This window comes from Schistocerca piceifrons, chromosome 2 (genome assembly GCF_021461385.2).
Source record: "Schistocerca piceifrons isolate TAMUIC-IGC-003096 chromosome 2, iqSchPice1.1, whole genome shotgun sequence".
NCBI lineage: Eukaryota > Metazoa > Arthropoda > Insecta > Orthoptera > Acrididae > Schistocerca > Schistocerca piceifrons.
The window spans coordinates 333,693,396-333,699,447 of NC_060139.1; the positions used below are offsets into that span (position 1 = coordinate 333,693,396).

Genomic DNA, 6,052 nt, shown 5'->3' on the forward strand with positions numbered 1-6,052 from the left:
TTCCAGAGGTGGACCAACATGCTTTTAAGTAGCTGGTCATATTGTTTTGGCTCATCATTGTAGAATAGATCGGACATAACGATGGAAATTTACATTTCATAGGGCTTTTCCGAGATGTGCAAATCTGCACGTAATGGTGAGTGATTACCACGCAGTACTCCGTACAATTTCAACTACACTCAAAAATAGAAATCTTGTTTTCATTAGTGACGAGGATTAGCAGCCACGCGCTTAAAATGGAGCGTAGACCAAAGTACAGAATGTAATTATAATTATTATTGAACTCCGTGACTGCTAGTATAAGGGTGCTTACACGCTGAGCTTCTGCGAACATGAAGGCTAACCAAGAAGTAATGACAGAAGGTAGGGAGTGAATCGTGCCTCACTTAGCAAAAGAATGTCGTAATTCCCAGTAGCGAATGCTGTACAAATATATAGCAATATCTGTGTTTAACATCGAAATAGTTACTTACACTGCCCCCCCCCCCCACACACACACACACTATGAGTGGCTGATGACATTACTGACATCTGCAAGGAAGCACCCACTCAACAGAAATCTGTTGGGGGTTTACTTTCAGGTAACGTGGTACACATAATTATAGTGTTCGTTGCATTGGAACATTTCATTCAGTAGGAAGTTACACCATCTTTTATGTTTCTTATATTAACATGAAAGATCTGTAACAAATGATACAGATAGTACAATAGTTTTTGTTAAATAATTGCTTTCGAGACAGTCGTTATTATGTACAGTTTAGCGTTTCCATCAGTAATACATCAAGTTCTTAGCACTTGCCTTAGCGACTAGAATACAATATGCTCCTGATAGTTTGAACCAGTAGTGGCTGAAGATTTATAGTTTTTGGAAGAAGTTGTGGTTTGAATAAAGCTCACTAATTTTAACATTTCTTGTGAATGTCGTATCACATCGTTGCCGATAACAAACATGACAACATATTATGAGTGTAATTCTTGATTTACAAATCTGAGGTGGAACAGTTCACGTGTGGCTGTAGGTTGAACGTTGCCACAAAAGGATCAGTTGTGACAGACCGAGAGTTTGGTTGAACTGGTGTTGTCAGATGAGATCGGACCCAGATGAAGGATTATACTTCGGGTAGGAAAGTTCATCATCAAATAGCAGCCTGCTAGGTTACCCAGAGTTTCTGGTTTCTCATGTTTACCTCACACAGCATTGCATCGTTGTATCACATGAAACAACTCTACAATTGGATTACAACTACATAGAGAAAAGTTCAAAGTTACATTAAATGAAAGTTTCATTAGATTATAAACAACAGGTACTTTCTTTACACGATAAATGATAATAGTCTGAATTTCTTGGTGCGTGGAATAGATTTGGTTTTATTTGGGGGGGGGGGGGGGCGGGAGGGGAGGGGGGGCGAGGAAATTCTATTTATACTCCGCATTTTCTAGAATGCCACTACCGTTTATACAGCGTTCAGTTAGCAAAGTTTGTGTTGAAGTAGTTCTTGAAGCAAATTCATTACTTTATTAAATGCCTATAACATGCACCTCTGTAGTGTCCCTATCGGCAAAACTTTTTTGTTTCCAAAATAGGCACACCTATTCAACAATGCCGACGCGCCGAGCACTCACAGCGACAATGCAGGCGAGAACTAAGCACAGCGGCGGTTAGGTACAGCCCCGATTGCCAGCTCCCGCGAGTAGTGACTTCGCATCCTGCAGTATCCACATATCGCAAGCAGGCGTCGCGCACCACACCGAGTAACTCCGTCATAAAGTTTCTACTACACCAGCAACAGACGGCCCATTGCTGAGTACATTACTGGTGAGTACCATATATCACTGCAAGTGTGCACTGGTATGTTTTGCAGTTACAACACGCCGTAACATGTGAATCACTCTTCATATCTTGTCATTTATTCACAGTCGGAAGTGTCTTAAATTGAATTCGACTGAAAGAGCGGTTAAGAAACTAGACTCGTTCTTTGGGGGAAGCATGTTTCAAATTACCATTCAACGATCCTGAATTCGATTTTCCACTGTTTCCGTAAATAATTAGAAGCTAGCACTGGAATGGTTCGTAAAATAACGCCACAGCCAATTACTTTATCCGTCCTTCTACAGGAGGGCCAGAAGTCACGATCGGAAAATACTCAAGTACCTTGACCAAATTGCGATTACGTGGATCAGGAAATGTATTCTAGGTAGAAAATAACGTTCCTCGCTCGTAGTACGTTTGTTTCCTGATAGAGGTCACTCAAATTACAACAATGAAATGCGTCAAATTACAACAAAATATATGATACAACAAAATATATCATATGATCGTGTTGTTTTGCTAGTGGTCCTGGCGAATGCAAGGGCACGTGGTCGTGTTCTGTTTTGCTACCAAAATGGCATCGTTTTAAATATTTGTGTTATAACGGTGGATACAAGCAGATTCACAATAGAAGAACGTCTTCTTTTTAGCCTATGGGTGCGTGAAAAGGAACGAAAGGGTGAGACATGTTATGGAACCAGGGAAAACTTTTTTAATCGCTTCAGGAAACAAGCCCCAACGGAGACTAATCTACGGGGAACGGAACGGAAGTCCTTTGCAACCGGGTGTGTGGCAGATGCACCACACAGTGGAAGACCCAAAAAATATGACAACGATAATGAAATCACACAACGCATCGTGGTTTTGTTCACCAGCAAAATCGGCAAGGAAGCAGTCAGAATGGATGAACATTCCCAGAACCTCCATGCGTCGTTGGACGAAGAAAGTACGTTACCATTCATGTCGACCCGTCAGCGTCAATGAATTTTAATGTTGCTTCTTTCAATACAACAATATGAAACCTTTTGCTTCTACTTTCTATACAACAATATTAAACCTTTCTGATCGTGGCTTTTTGCCCACCCTGTACATCTTAACCAGTACTTCATCATTAGTGAACTCGACATCGAATAGGCACTGAACGCTAACCTTGACAGCGTTGGAATTCGCCTTTAGAGTCTTCATCTGGAAAGTACCTGCAGCGTGAAGTATAACGATTGCGTTGTTTGTAGAACAAAAATTGTGCTGACTAACATGAAACCCATGAACATGTCGTCAAAGACATAATAATTTAAAAAAAATATATTATCTAAATGTAAGCACTATAATTTAGAAGAGAGTATGTTAAAGTAATAAGACTGCAGACACTTGCCATGTGTCCGCAGTAAAGAAGCAGTTGGGGACGTGTGCATGTTGTCAGATATCGTATCTGTTTGACTGCCCTGAACGTCACCTCTGTGGGTTGAAATGCTTCACAAAAGGTTTCGTGCCAGGCAGTGCCTTCGAGTTGCACAGTTTCAAGGTCGCAGATAAGAAATACGAGTATATTCAGTTAGACGATCAAGACTGGCACCTGGTGAACAGCACGGACAAGCCACAGTGTAACAAGTCTATTTTTATCCTTAATGGAAGTTACAAAAATACGAAAACAACAACACAATAGGTTTGTTGCAATGGACAGACAAATAACATATTAAACCCTGAAAAAAGAAAAAACGGAGTATTCGAATGTCGATAATGCCAGGTGTCTGTTCATCCAGTTTTCGGTTGCTTACGATGTGTGCACAATTCTGCTATCACGTGTGAAGTGTATGATACAGACCCCTCTTCTGGAAACAGAGACGAACAGTTATTAACACGCATTTGTCTAAAACGTGACTGTAGCCTTCCAAGTGTATTCTAGAGGCAACTTCCTCTTCAGTCACCCATCCCAAAGAGGCAAGTTTATCCTTCCCCTGTGTGCTACGGCAACAAAATGATTTGGAGCGTAGCTAGTGGAATCGGGTCTCGATAAGATACACCGCCGTTTCTCGTCCGAAGGAAAAAAAAAACAAACTAAACTCCTGCCGAACCGGCCATGAAGGCCCAAAGGTACCGACGGTCGCCGTGTCATCCTCAGCCCACAGGCGTCACTGGATGCGGATATGGAGGGGCATGTGGTCAGCACACCGTTCTCCCGGCCGTATGTCAGTTTCCGAGACCGGAGCCGCTACGTCTCCATCAACTAGCTCCTCAGTTTGCCTCACAAGGGCTGAATGCACCCCGATTGCCAACAGCTCTCGGCAGATCGAATGGTCACCCATCCAAGTGCTAGCCCAGCCCGACAGCGCTTGACTTCGGTGATCTGACGGGAACCGGTGTTACCACTGTGGAAAGGCCTTTGGCCCGAAGGAAAAGCATGCGTTTAAAATTAGCGCATGCAGGAAGGATATAGCTGGGAGGGGAGCATATGTCATCAAATATTAGATTATAATTGCCAGCTAAGAAACTTTTCTGTTATTAGCACTACTCGTTAGTATGGCTTGTTGGACTGGTTTTATGTTTTCATCGCAGTTCCTAGCAACATATATAGGGTGACTGTAATTAAAGTTAAACTTTCAAATCGCTGTAGAAATAACACCACTGGTCAGAATGACGTCAAATTGCAACGGAATATTATCGGAGAAGGGAGAAAAAATATGACAGAAGGAAAATAAACAGTTACAAAATGTAGGAATTGATTGCGCTGTAAGCATCATAATTTAATAGTGGTCGACTACAAACGACAAATGAATCATACAACAATGCCTAAGGTGTACATTTGACGTTAAGAAACTGTACTACTCAGTGTGCATGGGTATACAGGTATGATACTGTTAGTTACGTAAGCCCATCCACTACGGCAAGGTCATATCACATCGGATGGAAAAAATCGGTTTTTAATTGTCCTGAGGCCAAAAACCGCACAAAAAGCAGTAAACACATTGGTTTTTAATTGTCCTGAGGCCAAAAACCGCATAAAAAGCATCAAACAAAATCAAATCGTATTATTAATTTCCTTGTGATTGGCGCAATACATGTTAAAATTCTGTCCACCGTTTTCTGCAACAAGTTGAAGTCGAGAAATAGCATGTTCCACAACTGATCGAAATGTTTCCGGGGTCCCGTTCAGAGTGTGTTGCGCAATGCGTGCCTTCAATGCAGCTAAGTTTGCAATCGGAACTCTGAACACATCTTTCAGATAGCCTCACAGCCAGAAGTCACGCGGCTTATGATCAGGTGATCGGGACGGCCAGTCTGTAGGGAAATGGCGGATGATAATTCTAGCATTTCCGAGATGGCGCTTCAGCAGCTGCTTAACTGAATTTGCAATGTGCGGAGGTGCGCCATCTTTCATAAAAATGATCTTACCCACGCTGTTGAGAGCTGGAATGACGTGGTTGCGCAAAAGGCGCTCTTAGCGCTTACCAGTGATGGTACGGATAACAGGACCGGAAGCATCTGTCTCTTCGAAAAAATATGTCCCTGTGATAAATGATACCGTAAAGCTGCACCACACAGTGACCTTTTCAGGGTGAAGTGATAGTGGTTGATTTGCGTGTGGATTTTTCGTTGCCCCTATTCGACAATTCTGTATATTGACATATCCTGTCAGATGGAAGCGGGCTTCATCTATCCACAAAATGTCCCACGGCCAATCATTGTCCACTTCCATGCGAGCAAGAAATTCTAAATCAAAGGTCTCTCTTGCTAGCAAATCAACAGGAAGAAATTCGTGCTCATGAGTAATTTTGACTGGATAGCAAAGAAGGATGTTTGGTAGGATTATACGCACTGTGCTCACGGTTATGTCCAATGTTCGGGCCATTCTCTGTACACTATACGTTTGCACACCTCCACTCGTCTCCTCTTGCATTGCTGTAGCCACTGCTTCCACTGACGCCGAATCAATTCATTTCCTCCCTCTACCACGTTGCACACCAAAAGAAACCGTCTTTTCGAATCATTTTCTCAAGACCCACGGCACTCATCGGACCAATCCTTTTTTCAAACCCTTCAGTGTCCGGAACTTCCGCAGAGCGACGTGTGCAGTCATCATTCTTGTAATACAGCTTTACAAGCAGAGCGCGATCCTACATTGAGACAGTCATGGGGAACGTCACAGACGCGAAAGGAGGAAAAAGCCGTGTACCCGGCATGTTTATACCAACTTCAATTGATCGTGCGCATGACAGGTGTTTTCATACACGTTTTCTGACACAT

The 6,052-nt window shown here is 42.6% G+C and overlaps 1 pseudogene; it reads right to left on the reverse strand.

Moving 5' to 3' along the window:
- Positions 1-4,077: 4,077 nt before the first annotated feature.
- On the reverse strand, positions 4,078-4,195 carry LOC124778045 (annotated as a pseudogene).
- Positions 4,196-6,052: the final 1,857 nt, after the last annotated feature.